General features: G+C 40.1%; 1 protein-coding gene across 5 annotated transcripts in view; it reads left to right on the top strand.

The window, feature by feature from the left end:
* The window catches only part of cntn1a (contactin 1a), a 79,638-nt gene that overhangs the window by 8,131 nt on the left and 47,390 nt on the right, over positions 1-24,117 (top strand). Inside the window, exon 1 of one of the 5 annotated variants that reach the window (XM_017699370.2) lies at positions 4,585-4,716. The exons of 3 other annotated variants lie outside the window; for them this stretch is intronic. The gene's annotated coding sequence lies outside the window, so the exon portion shown is untranslated. Of the gene's footprint in view, positions 1-4,584; positions 4,717-8,930; positions 9,087-24,117 lie in introns of those variants that run through there. One more of the 5 variants, XM_017699369.2, reaches the window with a different exon arrangement.

Below are 24,117 nucleotides of genomic sequence, written 5' to 3'. Positions count from 1 at the left end.
CTACATTCAGTTCTGCCATTGACAGTCAGCCAAATAGAGACCAGACCTGTGGCTAAATATGAAACTAGGAGGAAACGTTCGTTTCCACACTTCCATCTAATTCTTCCAGTTGCTGCGGTCATCTGCAGTTACTACTGTAATACCGTTCTACTGTAGCACACTGTTCAATACAGCTTCAAAAGGCAAGTCATCCAGTGTAGAAAACCTTCAGTCTGATGAACAGAACATGTTTATTAATTATCACTAATTACATGCAGTAAATGCGATGTTTAAAGGAAAGAGGGAAAACAACTTGAAAGTGATGGCTAGCATGTAGTTTGCTTAGCAAGTATGCTAACTAGCGCAGTAGCAATTTTTTTAGCTAATATTTTTTTACAACTTATGAAAACTTTGGCTGGGCTACAGACGAACCAACCACTTCATGTCGTTTTCCTTCACTTAAACGCTGTATTTACTGCATGCAGAGCTCCGGTTCTGTCTGAAGGGCTCATTATTTAACACTGTGTCAACGCTTTGTACAATACAATGCCGCCTAATAACAAGACTAAACTACAATTTTTGAAATACTCAAGACTTGACTTGGAATCGACTCTTTTCACAAGAAATGGAAGTGCATAAATGCTGAGTTTTGCTGTTGCCTTATGCACAGTTATTAACCTTAGAAATAAAGGCATTTGAAACACTTCCGCTCATCTCAGAAGGTGTGTCACTTTAACTTTGTCATAGTTGCCAAGATTTTAATTCGAGGATGTGTTCAGAATTGTTGAAGAACCAAACACACAACAATGTGGGAGTCCAAACTAGATTAAGGACATAAATCATTCATGGAAAAATTCCACAGCTATTTGAGTACAGTAATGTCAGCTAAGTAACTAATAAATCAATGGATAAGTGAAAATAACTATAAGCAAAATGTCCAATCAGCCATATTGGCTGGAGATGTTGAAACAGCTTGCTAACAAAAAACTAGTTGTTGAAAAGCTAAACACGCACACATCCTGGCTGTGGGGGGGCATGACGAGTTGTCATGGTCCGTAAAGCCGCTGTAGACATTTTTCACAACCACTGGCTCCAGTGAATGAATGAGTGCTCACTCTCTCAGATACTGAGAGCTTTCGAGGCAGGAAATGAAAACTGTTTCTCTGAAAGTGGCTGTGGCATCAACTTTAAAGCACAAACTGCAAGTGAACACTAACGTTACTCAGCAGCTCTGAAATGCTGACACAGCATCATGGTTAAAAAGAAAAAAAAACATCTGTGGCCCACTAGCGGTACCACTGCGGTCCTAGGTGTTCTCATATTTACATACAGGAGTATTACACTTTATTTAGCCTAAAAAAGCAGAAAATAAACAAATACCAAACCTCACCATAAAAATTCCATATTAAAAGTTACAAAATCTATACGCACACATTCTCCTTTCCTGAAACAAGTCATGCATAATAGATTGTTTTTTTAATTGTTACAAAGGAGAAAGTAAAAGCACTGGACTGTTGTGTGCTTTCAGAGGGAGGAGTGTAGAGAGAAGAAGAAGAGCACAATTTCACATGATGGATTATTTATGTAGGCTCTGTAATGGCTGTATAAGGAAGAGGGCAGTAGGAGGTGAGGCAGACGGCACAGGTTGAGTGAGCATAGAAAACCTTATCTCTTACAGACAGCTTCAACTACGCAGGAGAGCTCTGGAGATATCAGGCTGTTTGAGAGTTTGATACACCATGACCAAGTGCTGTATTTTGAGATCAACCCACATTCAGAATGAATCTGAATTTTTAGAGGTGCATATCGTTGCTGTTGTAATAAAATCTGGAATCTCAGAAATAGGAACAGTATAGAAGGGAAAAGACATTCTCAGCTTTCATGCACATTCCTAAGATTTTATTTCAGGTAAAGCAATAGTGGACCATATTCATCATAACATGTTCACAAAATTCTATGAGCATCTGGCATTTTCAAATAGTGTAAAAAAAGAAAAGGAAAAAAGATTTAGATGGCCTTAGATTTTTAATTCCAGTCAAAATGGTACAAGTTAGAGATCAGATATAAGATGACCCACTTGTATAAGGAAGGGAAAGTCAAAAGTAATAATATAATTTTCTAAAACTCCAGAAATTGTGAAACACCTGACAAACATGCGGAACCTGGAAGACGACCAACTGTCACCAGCAAATAAAACGATTCCTTCCACTGTGACACACTGGAACATTATAGGTCTGAAAGGATGTGTAGCTGTCAAGAGGCCCTTATTGAGGAAACAGGCTAAATATCGCAAATCAAACAATGAAGCCACTGGTGTTCTCAGAACAATGGACTGCCCGCCCCAGACCTCAACATCACTGAATGACCTGGGGATTATTTGGATTGTGAGAAGCACAAAATGCTGAACTTTGGAGGTGTGGAAAATATCCCTGCAGATTTCTTTGAAAAAAACAGAGGCAAGTCTCCTGAAAAGAAAATGAAGCTGTTACTTTAAGACTGTTTTGACTGTGGTACAGTACAGCATGCTTGGACAAACCACGGACCACAACCATTAAAAGGAAATTGGTCATGCATATGATCTATTTAAACACATCTTGGAGGAAGAGAGGCTTTCTGGTTCTGCTGATGTACTGTCCTGCAGTGTTAGTTTCACATTTGTTCTCTAACACAGTTAATGAAGGCCTTGAGGAGCATCTAGACATGACAGCCAGGTGTAATGGAACTAAACCGTCCAGGCTTGTAGATCATTGGGCCCAAGGTTGGGATTTCCTTTTAAGATACTCAAGGTACTCATTCTGTCTGTCAGCTGAGTTTTCTGAGTAGTGTCCATCAGAGAAGTTCCTTCCTCTGCCTTTTAGAAAATCAATACAAATCATTAGTCTTAGAAAACTGGACTGTCAGTTCAGTGAAGCTTCATTGTCTGCATTTTTCTCTGTCTAGCCTGGCTGACCACTTGTACAGTATTAACAACACTATGAGTAGCACCACAGATGTAAGGAGGCTAATTGTCTAGCTCAGAGTTCTAGATAGGCTTCTGCTTTGCGCTACAAGGTCTGACCTCTCATGCCTAAGATTCAGTAGTGCAGTGCAGAATACATGGAGAACAAGAAAGAGGTAGAGAGATGGCAGGATGTAAACACTTTTGACAGAGAACAGTAGTGATGGGTTGGTGAATAAATGAGTTTTTTTTTTCTCCACTGTAGTTATTGTATAATTCAGTGTAAGGTTGTGTTTGAGGTTAAATATGAAATCAGTTTTACTCTGACTCTCCACAGGTGTTAATTCATTAGCATGCCCAAAATAATTCCAACAGAGCACTAATTAAAATGCATGCTTTTTTTCATAGAGCACTCCATGTGCAAAAACACCTCTTTTAGCTCCAGTGTAATGAAGATTGAAAAGCCACCAAAGACCAAAGATCTTCATCAAGAGAGCTGAGTGAGTTGGTATCAGTTTCCTTGGGGGTAATTTAGAGATTACATTTCTACTGTACAATGCCTTCCCCTCACTGTTTCAGGACTATCTCCAGGATGCAGTTCAGCTTTCACTGTTTGAGCCAGTGACCTAATGTTCTTATTTAGCATTAGCTGCGTCACCACAGCTCAGCCCTCCAGGTATGCCACAGTTGCATGATATCTGACTTGTGTGGGTGTAAATGAGAGATGCTAGAAAAGCATTCCTATTTGTGGGAGCAGTTCTGCTGTCTCTCAGGAGTAAAGGTTAGGAATTTGAAAGATAGTCATAGATCAATAGAGTGTCCAGTGCACCGATATTATCAGCCACTCCTAACAACCTTGGTCTGGAAAGATTCAGGTAATATGGCCAAACAAGAGGAGTTGCCCTTTATCTCAGTGGTGAAGATGCATTAAGCTTGTGGTACTTGCTGATTAATCAGATACAGATCAATGAGTCATTTAATCGCTTCTGCTGCTAAACTCTCTGTACAAACATACACTATATTGTAAATCAAACATTTGATATATTTGCTGTAATTTTAGCAAATGTGTTGGAGGCATCCCAGTTAGGCAAGCTTGAATAAAAATATTGATCCTAAACCAAAAGCAGGTCAAACAAAGTGAGATTCAGATAATTCTTTACTAATTTACTTGTTTTTTTTTTTTTTCCTTTTGCAGAGTTGAGCATTGTTGGGGGGAGGGGATCTTTTGAAAAATGAGTAAACAACCCAGCATGACTGTGCTGGCCTACTGTTGGGAAGTGCCCTGGAGAATACAATAACTATCAAGAGTGGCATATGGTCCAGCTGCAAACACTCAGGATAGTACTTCTCTGGAAAAAAAGATGTTTCCCAAATGGCCTGTATTGTTATGAGAATTCTCTGTGGTCTGATGACTGTACCCATCTGTGTGTTCTGAAGTCAGACCGTTTTTAGTGATTTTTGCCCACTTGTATTAGAGCCGTTCTCAGCAATAGGCACAATAGACACATTTCAGTGCAGTGTCGCAATGGCCCTCGGGTGCTGTAACTACTGTGTGATAATGGTTGCAATAGCAGTCCCAGATTGAATTAATCTTGATACTTCAGCGCTCCTTGTCCATGCATTCAATTTGTCCTTTGGTTTTTTCCCCCATGGTCGTCTTTCTGAAGGCTTTCCGTCCTGTCAGCACGTTTCTCCAGCAGGCAGGTGGGCCAAGGGCTGGTGCTCCACTGGCCTCCCCTGGGATGGCCAATCTGGCAACAGACGGTAGTCCATGTGCAGCATCACGACTCCCAGGAAAGGTAAAGCAGACGAACAGAGTTCCGTTGGGAGAGGCTAGCTGTGTAATTGAAGGCCATTGAGTTTCATGCTCCAAGTACTGTTGGAAAAAACAGACTCGAGTGCAAAGTGATGTTTTATTCAAGTGCTCAGAATAGCATCCAGAACCAGACCAGCCTATAGGAATGAAAATATGAAAATGAAATTAAACATAACCACATTAAGAAATTACTAACAAGTAAACATAGTGAGAGTGACCATTATGCTTCCAAAGCATTTCTGAATAGTGCACATTCTGTTTACATCATCTGAACTTTCCACTAGCCTTTATCGTGTAATGATGAATAATTGCGATATAATGGAGGAATTTCTAAAGCCACAAAAGTTTAGAAAGCAGTAAGAATGATTGACTGTATTTTTTTACTGGATTTAATCCAGCAATACAGTAGGTCTTCACAAAGCACGCTCTGTACTGCTTCTGAGAAGTCAGTGCCAGTCACCACGAAGCCTGACAAATGTGAAGCACACCATTATTCTGGTTTTAGGCAGTATATTTCTCCTATATGCGTCTGAGTGCCTGCTGAAAAGACCCCACTCTATCGAGAAGAGAGGAGATGTCTGCAGTTGACAAGCACTCAAGGAAAGTGTCTCGCATGGGGACAAAGCACAAGAGACAGTTAGGGAATTATGGGGAGTTTGTGGGCGATAAGTGGCAGCCCCGAGGTGCCCTTAGACAATGCAGATACAAGGCAAGACAGACTTCATGAAAGCTGATCAGTGTTTCTGTTGAACAGTGTAGGTCTTTGGACATTTCAAACAAAAGTGCACATGCCTTTATATGGGTACGGATACATAACTGTTCTAATTTCTAATCTAATTAGCGAATTAATTAATTAATTAATCAATTAATTAATTATGAAAGCTTATTTTATAGGATGTATTCAGAACCATGGATACAATTTGTAAAAAAAAAAAACTAGCTAATTATAAGCCTTTAAATGGAATGAATATTTGCCATTTGGAATAGCATAACCCATAACCAGTGGACTGGGGTTTACTGCTTGACCCTGCTTGCTAATTAGGTGTCAGACCTATTTTTCCAGTCGAGACAGTGATCATGTCTTGGAGCACCAGAAGGCGTTTCACACATTCAGAATGTAAATTCTTATCTCCTTGTTTTGTGGGTTATGCAAATATAAGTCTGTTCAATTCGTACAACCTGACATAAGAATGAAAGAAATGGGGTACATTTTTGTACAGGCGCACTCGCTGCTGTATACCGATTGCGCTACAAGGCAAGAAGTCCATGGGCTTAAAAATGTTTTAAAACACGAAACGCCACTTGAAATACTGGTCGAAGCGCATACTTCTCATTTTTATGACGAAGTGTTTAATTTAAAGCAGTCTTTCTCATTCGAGGCCTCATGCTGACAGTGAAATGTCTCTTTCACTGTTGATGCACATATTGAGTATGTGGATTTTGTTCACATAGCATGAAAATTGCCCCATATAGTGTGCCTTCTAGCCTGCACGCTTCGTGAGCCTCAGAGGTGAGCCACAGTGAGCTGTGAGTCTTTTCTCAAGCTTGTTTTCCTGTGGTAATGTACTGTCAGATTAAATTATGCTTCGGCTAAAACTATGAAATTATGATGTTATGGCTTTGTTGGCTGTATCTGTTGTAGGAATGAAGAACATTTGAAACATGTAAATGGCCATTCTTTGTGGTGTGAATTTGGCTCGTAGTGTGAAGCCAGATGTACCCTTGCAATTCCAAAGGTTTGAGCTCATGAAGCTTATAGCCTGAACTCAGCATCACAGTCTGGCTTGTGTGGCAATGGGTAAGAAATGTTTTCTGTCTGCTGCCACGTAAAGTCACTCGTTCGTCCCATCTTCTGTCATTTGCTTTGCTTTTTATTAGGGGTGTCAAACGATGATGGTAATTCATCGTGTTTTATCACATTCGTTTGTGTTGCTAATCGCAATTAATCACATGTTGCTTATTTGCTCTAATTTGATGGGATAGAATTTGTTTTTCTACCTCAATAAAAAACAGTGTATTTATTCATAGCTGTGAATGGACCAAATACACTTCATACCAATATACTTTTTTCCTTTAATAACTCAAGCCTGAATGTGAAAATAAAGTGAGCACAGTTTACAGTTTTCATCACAGATGTCCAGTGAGAGCAACAGCGAGTGCATGTTCCTACCCAGTTGTAGCCTTCTCGCTCTCATACCACTATGTTCTGTCTTGTTTTGGAGGGAGGTGTAGCCTCCTACTTTGCCATTGCTTTTGGTAGTTTGTGGGTTCATTAGTTTGTGCATCCATAGTTGTCCTGTGAGCTCTGTCCAGTGCAGTCTGCCAAAGATGTCCTCCATTGCAAATTTGACTGATATTACTCATGTTGCCGGCATCAGCACTGTATTTTGCTTTTGTAAGTAATACTTCAGACTTGGCACACTTATTAGTTGCATTAATAATTTAGCGCATTAACATGTTATCAAGACTTTAACATTGACACTACTACTTTTATAGGTGATACCATCAATACACACTTAGACCATTGCCTAATATGCTTGTCTTTATAAGTTGTGAAGAATTCTAAAAGTAAAATTTGATCCCTATAGGCTTCATATTGTGTATAATCACACTGCACACTTTGACACACGTACAGCAGCCTAATTCAAATAATGACCTACATCTGGAGCACCCTTATCAAAGGGAATTACAATTCAGACTTATCAGAGCAGTGAAAAGGCAGCAGCAATCGCTGAAAAAGCAGCCTAATGGGTCATTGTTGGAGGAATATGGGCCACGCCACCAGAGGAGACGGCTGTGTCTGTGTAGATTAGTCTGAGACATGGTGGTTTGTGACACAAGGTCAATAATGCCAGGACAGATGCAAGTGTTTTCTTAAGATGATTCTTAGGCCTGAATCAGATGGAAAAAGGAGATATTCTCAAAGAATAAGAGTATCAATATGGAATGAGTTCATAGCTTATGTTGATTTTTTTTTTTTTTTTTGTCTTAGAGCAGTTTAACAACTTATTTCAGTTCTGTTTTCAGCATCAGTTTTCAGCTTTAACTGATTGGAGTCCAACATTTGTTTCATGGTGGTTTCTTTATTCTTCTCCCATGTTCATTCACATATTAATTTTGTCCAGACAGTTTGGTTGTTAGCCGGTGGGTTAGGTTCGGTTTTAGGATGGTAATGTATCCTGTACTCAGTAAACCCTCAAACAGCCACTGAGGCAGATTTGAAGAGTGTTATGACCCCACGGTTAAGCCTAGGGGAAAAGGGCCAGTAACATATGGTTTCGATGTGATGTTACGAGTGAGTGAGACCCTCCCCTCATAACAACAAGCACCAATATTTACAATATTTACAGTTTTTCTTTTGACAGAAAGCCTATAAATATAAAACTGTAAATATTGGTGCTTGTTGTTATGAGGGGAGGGTCTCACTCACTTGTATCTGGTGCGGAGTGAAATAAACGGCACAAAAGAGGCTGAACTTGTTGTGTCTTGTTCTTTCCTGGTTCGAAACCATATGTTATTGGCCCTTTTCCCCTAGGCTTAACCGTGGGGTCGTAACAAGAGAATATTGTCAGACACGGTTCTTCAATTCAACATCCTGTAAACGAATCATATACGGGCAAATGCATGGTGTAGAGTCACTGGCTAGACGTTGGGGGATAGTGCTGACACTGGCATTAGAGTAACTCCAACCAGTTAAGCTTCACCGCAGTCAATTTTAAAGTGACAGTGCATTGGATTCAGACATAACTACACGACTCGGAGCAGTTCCACTGTGAAGTGTGCATGAGTTGATTCTGCCTGGATGAGCAGGATATCAGAGCAAGCTCTAAAAGCAGCTAACTGCGGCTACATGATTACTGCTGTAATGTGGTGATCAATAGGCAAAGGCTGCGATCAGCAGGCCGCGGCGGATGTCTCTGCACTGCATTAATGATGCATGTTGGGCTGGCCACAGTGCATGAGGGAAGACAGACCACAGCGACTGATTGGATACAGGCACTGGCCAGTTGGATGCTGGGATTGTTGGTTCTTGTCTTTTATGTGTGTAGCGAGGAAGAAGCCGTTGGAGTAAGGTGAGTGACTGCAGATGAAAACCGACATATCGTCATCTTTCTCCTCCTGTCTGTCTCTTTGTTCCACTGCATTTCATTGATTTCATTTCTTCCCTTCTGTGTCATGCTTATCTCATTCATACAGTCACTCTTGTGAAGTCACACCTTTGAGCTGCTCTGATTGGCTGTGCTGTGAGAGAGGGAGAGAGAGCTCACTTATCCACGTCTGTTTATGGAGGTTTTTGAATGGTCCAGTTCTGTAGGAGAGCGGCTGGTTTTTCCCGTGTGTCCCATGGCTGAGGTATGATTTAGATTTTTTCTGTTATCATGGTTGAGACCAACATATGTCCCTGTATAGCTGTGTTTTTATGTGTTCAGGATTGGGATCGTATGTGGAGAGCGATCATATGTACTGACACTGTGCACTCAGGTGGCACAGGAGACCTGCATTATCGATAGCACACATGGATGAACACAGAGAGTGTGTGTCGGGGGGGAGGAAGTCTGTGACCACTGAAGCTAAGCTATGCACTTGATTTGTGTTTATATTAGGGGCAAAATGAAAAATTGAAAATTTGATTGAAAATGACACTCTAGTGTCTCTATACATTTTAGATATAGCAAAAATAATAGTGCCTGAATATGTGCCTTGTAGTTATATGGTTGTGTTTGCCCTAGTGGTGGAGGGTGTACAGGTTCATCTTGGATACAAAAATATACAGTTTGCCATAAATAAACACAGATAACGCGACATACAATCAGTAAAAACCACAACAATGTTATCCTGTATAGCTGAGTTGTTGAGCCAAGTCATGTTTCAAATGAAAATGAAAATTAGCAATACCTCGAACACCTCCCTCTGTCTAGTCCACTCCCAAGTACTCCACTTTAAGGCAGCACACATAAAGAAATGGGCAGTCTTTTGAAGTTAGATTTAGCATGGAATTGATCTACCAAAGCAATTGGTGCACTTCTGTTTTCTCTCGTAAACAGGCATCAGATAGCGTCACAGTCAGGGCCTTGTGCATGAAACAAGCCATGGACCTACTGCTACTTTGGACTTCGGAGTTTGCTGGATGCACATATGACATATGAAATGAAATACAGTGAAGCTGAAGTTTGCTTTTATTTGAATCCTCCATTCCACCTTAATGGCACGACAGAAACATTCACATGCCTGTTCAGGTGCCAGAGTATAACTGCTGTTCTGTTCAAGGTGAAGAAGAAAATTGAACCAAAAGCCGCCAAATAAGAAACCAGCTTCTGCCTTGTAGAGATTCAGATGTGAAAAAAGGTTTAACACTGTTTTTGTTTTGCCTGCGGGGCTGGTGTAAGAAAGCGATACTGACATAGGCTTATCTGTGTATTATTCAGATTTGTTTTTACGATTTCACTTTGACAAAAAACTTCACAGATTCAGAAACTTCACAAACGTTAGGAACCTGTAATATTAAAATCTTACAAAATTTCTTTTTGCTTACCGAGGTTAAAGTTAGGAGTAATATTTAGTTTAGGTTTAGAAAATTCTTATTAAATACACAGTGCTTAAAATTGGAACATTCTCTGACTACAAAGTATGCCTTCTTTATTTGTGGCTTACCAAGCTGAAGGTCTCATCTTTCCATCAGTAGAGTTAAAACAACAGCAATAGCAACCAGCTTTACTAACGTTGGATGGAAGTTTTCTAGTTTCCTGTTATGCAGTTGGACCCAGATTAATGGAGTTCTAATATAGCCAGACATTATGATAGACTGATAGACAGACAGACAACACAGGACAGTTATAATAATAAGGGTGATACAATATAAAAAAACGAATAAATATACACAAAAAACCTATCTACAGGCATATATACAAATAGAAATATACAAAAATATGCAATAAGATCTATAACCTGAGATGAAAAAGGCAGTACAGTAATTAATGTACAAGTTACAAGGTACAAGTACAAGTAGCCACAGGTAACAGCATATAATGACAATACTGAATAAATATGTGCATATATTGGTACTGAAACACAGTCACTCGGTGTGGAGTGTCCAGATATGCAAGATGTGGGATAAGGTGTGCAGAAAGTGCAGTATGTACAGTAAGGGGTCCGTATGTGGAGATGTCCTCATGTTATGTATGTACTATGTATTATATGCTTTTGTATACAGCACAATTTCCATAATACAGTTAGATGAAGGTGTTCCAAGACTACTTACCTACCTAGATACAACACATACTGGACATGCTCACGTCCTGATTCTGTATAAAAACAAAAGTGTGTGTGCGTTTACAGTGCATTTATACAGGGATGCATTAACACTGGATTTACAGCACTCTCCTTATTTGATTGCTGCAGGAGCACAGTTTAAACCTCACTCTAGCAGCGCTCCAGTTCTTTAAATAAAGCCACTCATCTGAACAGCATGTGTAAATAGCAGATGCCGCTATGCTAAACATGTCTTATTCCCTCTGAAATGCCAGAGCATCGCTATTCACCATCTCACGGTGACCTTTTTTCAAATAGCCTTGCATGCATTTGTAATGTAGGTATTGCATTAGTCATGAATGAGGGTTATGAAGCACGGATGCTAAGGGAGCATTTGGGGGTGAAAAGACAGTTTACTCTTACAGGATTAGCCTTCCATGCCAGTATTCCCACAAAGACCAAAGGTCTGTTCCAGAAAGCTGTGTATTAGAATTGTGTATTGTATGTTTATTCTGAAGTCGAATGGTCCGTAGAGCACGCTGTTTCTTCGAGCTTTGAACTTCAAGTCATGATTTGTTTTTGTAAGCTGTTGTTTTGATTCTAGCATTCTAGTATTTTTATGACTTCGCTGAAACGCAGACTTTCTCTAGAGCTCATAATCCGATTAAAGCGTACTCTTCTGCAGTTGCCCCAGACTGCATTGATAATAACATGTTGATGGGGTGTTTTGTTTTCCTCTAAATAAACAGAACAGCCCTATGAGGCAGTTTCGGCTTCATCTCTCCCACTTTCCCTCTCCTGCAGACTGAATAGAGCGCTTTCTGTGGGCTACGCCTCCACTGCTAATTCTAAAACCGTGCTTACCAGAAGAGCCTTCTCCAGCTTAATGGAAAGCAGTAATGTGGGATGATGGTATTGTGTGATTTAAAGTGTGTTTTCTTGTTCTAGTTGAGGGTCATGTACATGTCTGGTCAGTGAAGTAAGTGTGGCATTTAAAAGCCAAAACCAGTAACGATAAAATTGGTGCAATTATGTTCCATTTGTTTGAGTTAAATTGAAGCATTTTGCCATTTTTCAAGTAGACAGTACTGACTGATGTTGAATGAATAGGAGTGAATGTCTTCTTTATATTCTTTTTTTGTTTTGTCACTTTACATTCATAATACCAGCGTTTTAATTATTTATTCTGGGGGCTGAATACATACATATGTGGTTCAGTCTGGTTGAACCTTGGATACTTTAACAGGACAATACAGTAAACGTGTGCTGGTTTTTGTTAGGCAACCAGAGATTCCTTCATATGCCTATTTATCTGACAGAATGAGGACATGTTTACACTACATTTGTACAGATATTCTTATTTACTCCTCGCAATACATACATTTTTTGGCAGTATCATTTATTGATACTGAACATGTTGATACCTTGGCCTGATTTCTGAATTGTTAAAATAGCCTGTCATAATGGCATATCATGTCATTCTTGTCATAGGCTTGTCACAATTTATATATTCACAGTTATATAAGCTGACTGCAAATTTTTCCACAGTTTTCTGCTTTCACAAAGGTATGTTTATGTGGCAGCGGGCAATCTAAACTGGATGCACTTTTAACTGTTGGGTTGTGGCAAATGCATGGAAGTATAGGTGTGTACAAACGTTTGAACAGTCAAGTTGCATATACGTTAACACATCCTCTACAGAGAACACACTTACACACTTAAACATTTTTCTGCAAATTTTAGTGCACAGTTTCTATTGATTTTGAGTTTAAACCTGCACTATGCAAGGCTACGTTCACATTGCCAGGTTGAAGTCAGATTTTTGCCCTAATGTGGCTCAGATGTGGTGTTTTCAGGGCTGTGTGGACACACAAATCTGATCTTTTCAAATTCAATATGAGCCACTTTCGTATGCGGTCCTAAATCAGTTAGCGTTACCATGGCAGCAGGGCCGAACAGAAGTTAAAGCCTGTAAACGTTGGAAAAGCAACACATCTCACCTTTTTCACCTTTGTCTTGCTCTGATAATGATAGTTGATCATCTTCACAGTGAAGGCTCGTTCTGCATGCTAGTTTATGTGCTGATGATGCGTTTCATTCATTCACATGACGTTACTGAGTAGGATGTGTGCATGTGGGTCATTTCAGGATGCCGGTTCATTTACGTTAATGACAGATTTGAGTCTCGTACCTAAACGAGTGTGAGCGAATTTGAGCAGTGAGGCTTGTAATGTGAACGTAACTTTTTGTGAACGTTTGGGGATTTTTTTTAGACTTCTCTGGTGGAAATGTGTAACTGCAAGCAACATGCAGAGGAACATGTGGTAATATCAGTTGTCCTTCTGACCCCCGAGGGCCCCTTCGGAGCAGTCTGATGTTTGTGAGTGCATTGAAAGCACATTCAAAGAACTCAAACTTGGTGAAGGACATGTCTTCCCAGGATCTGAGCGTCATATGTTCATCAGTATAATGTTAATTTTACATTTGAAACTTTGACCTTGAGGAAGTCCTTCTTTTTTAGCCTCTGTGTTTGACGTTAATACATAAAGATGTGTGACGTTTATTTGAGCTTGAGCTGTTTCTGTTGTCTAAGTTTCAGCTAGGAAGTGAGATTACTAGTCAATATGGCCACTTGTGCTGTTAAGAGTTGCATAAAATCAATTGCAGTTGTTAATGTGGCAGTTAATTATCAACTAATAACTTGTGATTGTGACGGGCCCACTTGTGCTCACATGATGCAGGAAAAAGAAAATAAAAATCTAAAATAGCTGCAAATTCAGCTAAAATCAGTTTAAGCTATTGCTATCCCAGGATCTTGACTTAAATGAACAGGAAAGGGCGCTATGACTGAGGAATTTTGCTTAGTCAGAACTTAGTCTATATATAATATTATATTTTTCCCTTAGCAGTGTGGAGAGGTTTAATAGGCCTACCTGGACAAGGGCTTAAACTGGTGCATGAAGTCTAACCACCTTACCCAGAGCTGTAACCTCTGACACATATGTGTATATTAGATAGCAGATTGATTAAACTGGTACTGCTTTTACTTCAGGAATTTTACCAAAAAGAAGATGCTTGTCTTTGTAAATGCTGCCATGCATTAGGCTCAGGCAGGAGAGAGGCAGTTCAAATTAAAATCTATTTCCTTCCTCCTAACACTTGAATTGCTTCAGTAAGATAGATTGGAATGAGCCCATGAGACAGCGCAGTGTTGTGGATAGTCAGTGAACAGAACATGATTACAGCCCTTGAAATCCAATAATCCTAATCAATCCCCCAGCTCTGTTTATTTTCTTCTACCGTTTCATTGCAGAGCAGTGGCCAGTCTCTGTCTTTCTCTCTCTCTCTCTCTCTCTCTCTCTCTCTCTCTCTCTCTCTCTCTCTCTCTCTCTCTGTGCTCTGCTCTGCTCTGTTCTGCTCTGACTGCCCTATTCATCACCCTGTCAGAGTAACCAAGTCTTGCCTCTGAAAATGAGAAAAGAAATCTGGGAAATAAAGACAAATTGAGGCAAAGAATCCATCTTATAGACTTTAAGTAAGTGCAGGTCACTTCAAAACAAAATGTGCAAAAACACTTAAAGACTTGTTGGTATTTTTAAAAATTAAATATGTGTCAAACTACTAGAGCACATGCACCTTTTGATATGATCCCTGCTCCCAACACACTTGATCCAACTAATCAGCTCATTAACAGTCTGTTTTTGAGTTAAAGCAGGGAAGATCAGCATAAGCCAACATAAACTAGCTTGGACCAGCACAGAATTCCTGCTGTAAGCTGTTTTTTCAGCAGCGTGTCCACTGACCAGTTAGAGTATTTTTTGGAAATAAGTGAGAAGGTTTCATGGATATTTGTAGCTCGAATTTTAAGACTCTTTTTTTTTTTTCCCCTCATTCTTCGCCACTCCACTTCTTGCCATCCCTTCCTGACCGAAGCCTGGTGCACAATGCTAGACAGCATGAAGAAGTGGCAGCCATCCAGGGCCATGGTGCATACTTATTAATTAACCACTCTTTAATATTCTATCCATTTATGCTTGGTTTGGCATAAGTGCCTCCTCTTGTTCAAATTTTGCTGTGCACGCCTGAGCTTTAAGAAGTGTTCACGCTTCACACACATCTGTACTTACATTCATGACTTAAGTACATGAGAAATTTTCTCAGGGTTTAAATGGCATCCCCCTGAACTACAAGAGTCTGTGCTCTAAAAAACGATGGTGATGTGAAGGATTCATCAAACGGAATGCTAATGCTGTGTTGACTCTTTAGATGCCGCTTCTCAAGGTCTGGCCCACTGCCGAAGTGTTGACTGGACTGGGTCGAGAAGGCTGCGGAGAGGAGGAGACGGGAGGTGAAGGATAGCTTAAGAGATTAGAAACTCCCCTGTCTGCTTTGGAAGGGTTGCCCCTATTGTCAGAGTGCTCCCAGCAGGGTAGCTGCTTAAAAAGCTAGCTAGCATTAGTGGAGCTGTCTTCCTGTCAAAGGAGTTAATCTTCCCTCTCCCTAACTTGGACTGTATTTCCATCCTGTGTTGCTTGTTTTTTGTCAAAATGGGCTTGGAGGATTTAGGACATTGGCAGCGTTCTCGTTTTTGGGAGGGAAGGGGAGAGCCTGCTAAGTAGCTCGTTTTCCAGCACAAAACAAACATGAGGCATGATACTGTCCTCAGCCTGTATGGTTTATGAGAAATAATGGACCTGAGCTGTAAAGCAGACCTTCTCATTCTCTTTTTTGGAGCCTACCTGTATTAGCCTTAAAGAGCTGTTGTCAACAGCAAAACAAAACACTAGATTCTCTTCAAGAACAGAAAATGAAGGCAATTAATGGTGATCCTTCTAGCATGGTTTATGATCACATTAAAGTGCTGTTTGATGTTAGGTTAATCTGTGGCCTAATGTTGGATTCATTCACTAATCCAATAAAGTATTTAGGGGGTTAGCCAGTGGTAAGCATTTGAGTATGTTTGGGCTTTTGCACTGCAATCTGGCCAATGCAAGCAGTGGCTCATGACAGAACTTGAGAAGCAGTGGACGGAGACATGAATGGAACCGTTTGTCTTCGCTGTATGTGGATGTCTTGTCAATTTGATGTCAGTCTTTGTGGAGACGGTCAGTGCTGCAGTGAGCTATAGAACTGAAATGACTTTTGGACAGCTGGTGATCAGTTTTGTCCCAAAAGACACATGCTAATCAGATGCTGCAGTAATATGGTGAAAATCGTATCAGAACATTGTGGTAGTACATGCAAAACCATTTCCTGCACAGATGTTGGTGAGCTAAGCAATGCACTCTTTGTATGATTTGTGGGGGCAAGATTTATGGAAATAGATCTGCCATGGTGATGGCTGGGGGGTTGGGTGACTGAGATATAAAGATATGGGGGAAGGGCTTTCTCCGTCCAATTTAGCAAGAGGGTCACACACAATGCTTATCTTTATAGTCCAGAGACCATGGGCTGGATATTGAGGCAGCTCATCCTTTGGCACTGACTTTTCCACATTCTTGTAGGAAATATGAGGGAGATTAGATCTACACTGTATCACAGCTTAGTTGCTTCGCTTTCTTTTTCACAGACTGATCTCCAAGTGTCTTCCTCCTGGGATCATTCATTTATAGATAGAGGTTTTATGTACAGTTTCTGGCTATAAAAAAACAAATGCAGAATTAACTCTGTATGAAGGTCAGGTATATAAAAAGTTTGCTTGGTTTGTCAGATTTAAGGGGCGATTACAGATATAAGGGGTTTAGAGTTATAATATAACCTTTTAAAACGGTAGTTCTAATTCTTTCAAAATGTTGATGACTTTTTTGTTTCGTTACAAGTCACCAAATGAATTTGAATTCGGTTCTTCATGATGTGGGATGCACAGTGATATCGGGATCATATTAATGCCAGCAGATAATCTTTTTTTTTTATTTCCTGCATTGAACAAATGTTTAGATTTGACCGATATTTCAAACTAGGTGCAGGAAACATGACAATATTTTGTCAATTTTGTAATTTTTTTTATTGTAAAAGACATTCTAAGCATATCATGGATGTTGTCAGTACTTACAGACCACTAAACAACTGCAGGTTTCACAAAGAGGGCATATTTAGTCCTGTGTAATCGGGCAGTGCAGTGTTAAGTGTGAGATGTCAAATAATAAACCCTGTATAGTTTCTGATGTTTTTATATATGACATTACTCGTACGTTGTATCTGTATGTCAAAATATCATGATATGAATCATGACAATGTCTTTTAAGTATTGTGATATACTGTTTTTTCCATATCTCCCACCCCTGTTTCAAATCAGTATTTGATTGTGCATTTATTGCATTCAACAAGAGCAAATGTTGTAGGGGTGCTGTGCTAAAATGTCTTCATATTATTTATTTTATAGCTATTTTACCTGTATTCCACTGAATAATGTGCTTCTCTGTAATACTAATCCAGGTGGATTTAGTCTTTATTCATAAATGTTATAAATGTGTATGGGCTTCGTCACATTAAAGATACCAGGTATCTGCATTAGCCCACAATTCTCATATCCCTAGTGCATCACTAACTAATGACCGTTCTGCAGCTCAAGCATAATTTGATTTTAGATGGCAAAAATTTTACATTGTACTTTTTAATTTTATTAACTTATTAATTAAGATCAGTAACAGTTTGTTTGCATTTTGCCTGTGTGTTGATGCTGATGTCATGGCCTCCCTGACCCTGTTGCCACTTACTTGGCTGAAGGCCTGTGCAGTGCAAATAGTCTGCATTAGCGAGACAAGCTGTACTGTCCATGGTGCTGGAGAATAGGGAATGACTCGTCTGTCTGAGCGGACATTACATCATGAATGCATGTCTTCATGTACAGCCTGTTCTTCTCTGTGCCGATAGTGACATGTTCTGCTGGCCAATGCTGTCACGTCCAGCGTCGATTGTTTACAGATAAGTAATGGAAGTCAATGTCTTGGCAGATTTATGGATTTCTTTGTGGCTTCATGGCGCATACTGTGGAGTCAAAGGGTCATCAGTACCTCAGCCTTTAGCCCATTCAATATCCAGTAGCCAGCATTTTTCAGTAATGCTTTAGTTACTGCATGTCTTGCAGTTAAACAGCACTGCTTGTTGAAATGAAATTGCTTCATTTAGTTGAATGCACAATAACTACTGAGTCAGTGCAGAAGCAGATTTCCAAAATAATCATGACTCAGTGAAAAATAAAGCTGCACTATTAATAGTATAGTAATGTAAATCAGCGTTTCCCAGTTCTATAGACGACCTCTACCGCATTAGCTATTGAACGTGTTCTTTTTTAGCTCAACCAGGCGATCAAGGGAGAATATAAATCTGTGAACCAGTTCTTTTCAGTGACTCAGTCTAAACTTTCCTCAGGTATCTTTGCAGCACTTACATCCAGTGGGTGACTAACCATTGTAAAATATGAAGAACAGTCTTTCGTAGTTCCTCCTCATACACTGTAACCTAAAGCACCACATATTAGGAATGACCTCTTTGAATTTGCTCATGTTTTCTCTATATAGTCTATTGCTCGTAGCTTCCTGGGCTGTATTTGTGCATGCAACTTCTAGGGCCCTCTACTAGAGAAAGTCTTGAGTCAAGGCAGAGACTCGCTGAGCCAAAAGAATCGAAAACCAGTTCATGAGCCAGGACCCAAGAGCCACTGCAGTGGTCCCTGACTGAGCCGAACCTCATCAATTCTCAGACATATTCGACTCAGCATAACTCAGTCGAACAAGTTGAGGAGCCTCTTTCTGCTTTGTACAGCTGACAATGAGCCAAAGGCTAAAAAAAGAGCTGGTCCCATAGAGCACTGCTACTGCCTCCCCTGACCGTATGGAGATCCAATTATTCAGGAGGAGATTCAGCAGAGCACTCAGCCAGATAACAGAAACAAGCAGACATGAAATAAAGCATAGGATATTCAAGTCCTTGTATTTATTTTCCATTTTATTTACACTGAGGGGGAGAGGGGTCAGGATAATGTATTAGAATTAGCATTAAATCTCTGGCTTAAATACATATATCTGAAGCTTTAGTCCTAAAGCAAATGTTTGAATTTAAATCCAGTCTTGTTAGCGTGCTGGCTTTTTGCTGACAGCCTACTTTAAGGAGGGAAGTCCATTTACAGAAAGTATAAAATCTAGATTAGATAAAGCCTATTTTTAGGCTTCATGGTATAAGATATGTTTCTATGTATAGTTGTGTACATTGAACAGAGTATATGACCCCTTTCCTCTAGTTTAAGGCTGCTAATCCCCAACCCTGGGGACTGTACCTAGAGACTCTATTTAGTAATACTGAGTTGGTCCACTCCAGAGCACCTGCCCCAGCATGTAAATTGATTCATTGAATGAACATATCAAAAGAACTAGTTTAGTGAAATGATCCAAACTAATGAAAGGTATTCACACAAGACAGAGTGCAGTTGCTGTTAAAACTACTAATGTACCCACTAAGCTCACACCTACTCCAAATGAAAGAGTGCAGTCAGAAGAAACGTTTCTGCAATTCACACTTTCACACAAATGTAAAGGGTACTGGAGAATACCCAGTAGTTGCTGTTGCAAGCTCATTTTGCCCTTCTCTCTGTGTTTTGAGCTGAGGGTGCTCTCTAGTACAGTGGCTTCTTGGCAGTAAGTTGAGTCTGCATTTCTGTATTGCAGGTGTTGTGTCTCCTCTGGGCTGTCTCCACTGTAATATAGCCAGATAGAAGAGGTCTCCTCTCCTCAGTAATGGAATCATTTACTGGCTCCGGTGGGATACAAGCCTTCCCTGACCGTATGGAGATCCAATTATTCTGGAGAAGATAGCAGAGCAGCACATCCTCCTCCACAGGATGGAGTGTCCTCTAAATGGATAATTGGAAAAATTGTGTAGGTGTGTTTGTACTAAGTGGCACTGCTTGTTGTGCTGCTGATCAATAATTTTGATTAATAATTTATAGGTCAGTGACCATGTCAGGCAGTTGGAGCAGGATGCCAAAATGTAATAGGTGTTTGGGTTAGTTAGTAAATCAGTGAAAATACACCTTATCTCAGTCACAGTGTTACCGTTTTTGTTTTTCTTGCTTCAACACGTCTGATTCAGCTCTTCAGTTAAATTGGTGTTCAGGCCTAAACCTTGTGTGTCTTATCATTTGTTGGGCTATTGTGGCATCCTGTAGTTCAGCATTGTATCCTTCAACCACAGTTTTGTGTGTAATTTTTAGATTTTCATTCATCAGTGTTCTGCCACTGAAATGTGCAGCATGCGTTTCCTATATATGTCACATAGCCAGCCCTGCTTGGAAAAACTGCATAGACCAGCTTGGTTGGTCACCAGCAAAAGCAGCATATGTTGTGTTTTGGATGCTGGCATAATGTTGTGTTTTGGATGCTGGTCCACCAGCATGACCAACTGATATCTAGATAAATACCTAGCTAACTTCACATTTTAGCTAATTTCCTCCTCTTCTGTTGAGTTATTTCTGTCATGCAGGTAATCCATTCTGTCCATTTTAGTGATGATTTGAATGCAGTTGTGGTGAAATTAGCCATCAGCAATTACCAGCTAGTGAAAAAAAGAAATTCAAAGAGCTCGCCACAAAATATTCCCAAGCATTGTAGTTTTTCTAGAGTTCTTCCCACTTTATAGAGACCTCATCAGAAGGGGTCTTGCTAATCTAAACCATAAAAATCTCAATAGACGACTCTGGCATTGCTGTAGGATGCAATAGTAGCAATGTCTACATTTTCATTTTGGCCCTTTTATTATCAGATTGCATCAGGTGTGCCAGGTTTGTGACCTTCTTTCTCAAGTCCTGAACCCTCAGTCCTACTCCTGGACTTCTTCCCTCTCCTTCACTTCTCCTGAATCATACTACAGGAATCTGTGTCAAGTCAGTTTTGTTTGTTTCAGCATGACAAACTGCATCACCACATTTTGAAGACCACTATGTTAAAGGAGGGAAGACATGAACCTGCAGTGCCGAGCAACCTGAAGTGCCTTCTAGGATTTGATTTGAGAGCTTTGTCTGGAATTCACAGAATGTGCAACGCTGGCTTGTTGTTAGAAGCACATAGGTAATTTCTCTGGCTGTATAAATCCTGTGATTGTGGTGCCAGTGCCTTCTTTAATGACCTCTGTCTTAGGTTTCCATGCAGCTTGGGGTTGTAGCTGGTATGACATGCGGTTGGTCGTGTTTTTGCACACATGTGCTTTTTCTGTAGGCAGTCATCGTCTTTCCCAGACCTGAGCAGACATCTCTCACTAAACCCGGCGATCATTTCTCCATCATCTGAAGTTGCTCTGGCTGTGAATTTTGGCCTTGTGGCATGTTTTTACCACTTTGTAGTGATGCGTTTCAGATGGTGTTAAACCAAGGAATGATTTGCTGAATACTTGAAGAAATTGTGCAATTTCAAAACAGCACAATTTAGTAACAAGATAATATCAGCACAGCAAATTCCATTTACTACCTTATTACTTTCTCATTATATGTGATAATGATTTTGATGACGATTGTACAGGGACAGATCCAAGCGAGCTCTTACTCTGATGGAGGAATCTGATGTAGTATTGAGTGACTGTTGAGGAAATAGGATAGCTATGAGGCTACTGTGTTATCTGTCTGCTGATCAAATTGATAATAAGGCCAGTTTGCCTCTGTGGCTCAGAGGTAGGACAAAAGGTCCGTAAATGCTCATTTTGGTATGAGCGTTCACTCGGAGTTGAGTCAGATAGTGTGCTCCTTCATTTCTCTACTGCTGTATAAGCAGCTTGGCTTAGACTGAATCCTTGGATCTTTAGTGAAGGAAAGCCATCCAATACAGAGGGATCACTGGTCACATTGTATCATTGGGGAGATTTGAATTTTAATGCACATTTATCATATGTTCATGGGTGAGTGGTGGAGGGGTGTCTTTTTTTTTTTTTTTTTTTTTTTCATGACCTCACGCTGGTGTATTGTTTTGGTTTGGTGATGAAACTGTTGACCAGATGACCAGAGTACCCTACGGATCGTCCTGTCTGACAACAATGGGGTGCCAGACACAAATTTGTATTTGTATAGTTTAATTCACGCTCACTAAAAAGAGGCCTAGCAAAATACAACTGCTCCTTTTGAGTGGTGTTGCTAGGATACCATCAGTGTGCAGATGAAATCCCCGCTGTGTGTCTTACTCCAGCTGCAAAGCTTAGACATTACATTTAGAGAGAGAGAAAGAAAGAAAGAAAGAAAGAAAGAGAGAGAGAGAGAGAGAGAGAGATACACATGGGCAGAGAAAAAGTGTGTGTGTGTGTGTGCGCGCGCGTGTGTGTGTGTGTGAGTAAGCGCACTACTGTGACGCATGCCTTCTTCAATTCAGTGGCTGTAAACAAATGCATCTATTCTCGGTGAACGGCCAGAAACCCATTACTTCTCTGTCTTGCTTCCAAAGTAAACTCCATTGAAATTCAAGTCATAGTGCTGAGTAACAAAAGCATTATTTCAGTCACTTCTTTGACATTATTCACGAATGCATTTTTTCCCACAAAAGTTTGAAGGACGCAGCGTAATCCAGGATATTCATTATACATGCAATACCAAAACAAAGTGTGCAAGCTTTGATTAAAAAATTCAGAACAAGTCGATGATCTGCAAGATTGGAACCTTCCCATACAGAGTTTGCTGGGAAAAAAACCCACAAATCATAAAAGTGATTTTGGTGGTTTTACATGCTCAAACTGATTTGACTCGCCACAAATGCGTGATCTGAATCGGCAAAGATTGGAATTTGCTCCGAACATGTGGTTGGCAAGCAATTTACTATCAGTGCACACTGATAGCTGAGTCTTATCAGTATCTGCAGAGATGTATTTGTGTAAAATATATATTGGCATCAGACAGATGTCCAGATTTGACTGATATTTCAAACCGATATTTGTAGACATATTTATTGTTCTCTAAAGAAGCATGTTTAGGCAACACTGAGCTACTGAGCTAAAATCTGCATTATATTTATATTACTGCATTTGTAATCCTTCTGCTAATTCAGCTGGATAGAATTCCAGTTTCTACATTTTATTAATATTTATATGTTGGCATCAGTATCAGCATTGACAGATATGTACGTGAAAAGTGTCAGATATCAGCCCACAATTCCTGTATGGATGCATCTCTGCAATTTGTTTTGGTTTTGGCTGAGTATTTGAATACTGCTGCTACAGCTGCACCAGCAAAATTATTCATGAGTCATTGGGATAAATAGCCATAGTTGCCTTTTACTTTCATTGTATCACTTTATTTGATTCATTTTATTATTATTAAATAGTTTTTTCAGTTAAATATTTAAAATGCCTGCTTGGCCTGTTAAAGAGCAAACGTTTCATGTGTTCGTTTAGCCCACACAGTGTGAGCAAACAAAATGTATAAAAACATAAAAACGAGCCATAAAAATTCATAGTTAGTGCATACCTACTTGACAGCTTTACAGTATGTTACAGTGAGTTATTTCTGTGTGTTTAATAATGTATTTCTGTTCAGTCAGTTTTTTCTGACTTCCCTCTCATCTGAGCTCTTTCTGTGGGCTCTAAAAATGAATTTAGTTACCATATTACGTTTGTCCTTCACTAGTTCGGACAGGTTTCACCTCAGGGCTTTCTGCGTCGTGAGGTAGTGTGATTCAGCTACATTGTTTATAGCCTCATGTCTGTGACCGTTTCCTGACCGGTTTGTCTCGTGGTGCAGTAGGGGGCTGTTGTGTGCACCATGCTTGCTCCCATCTCTTATAACACAGCTGTTGCTTGTCACCCCCACTTCTCTCTGCATTTGCTGAGAGTGTCAGTCTCCGCTTGCGGTCCGTGGGCAATTATCTTTCCCCACAGCCCACGCTGCTGAAATTGTGGTGACTTTTTCTCGACAGCCTCAGCGTGTCAATCAACATGTCAGATTTGTTTTCTGGAGCCCTGTTGTGCCGGAGGTGCTCTGAGTACTTGGTTTGTGGATGGCTGTGTGAAGGGAAGAGTTGCATGCTGCCTATGCAATGTTAAAGCAATAAGCCGTGAGAGGCTGAGTGTCAGTGATTTCACCACAGTTAATGCACAACATACAGGCCATATACAATAGACAACTTCAGTAGGATATGATTGCCAAGCAACATAATTATGTACATATCTT

The sequence above is a fragment of the Pygocentrus nattereri genome, chromosome 11 (genome assembly GCF_015220715.1).
Source record: "Pygocentrus nattereri isolate fPygNat1 chromosome 11, fPygNat1.pri, whole genome shotgun sequence".
NCBI lineage: Eukaryota > Metazoa > Chordata > Actinopteri > Characiformes > Serrasalmidae > Pygocentrus > Pygocentrus nattereri.
Note: the sequence above shows the minus strand (reverse complement) of the source record. Positions and strands in the feature narration are given on the sequence as shown.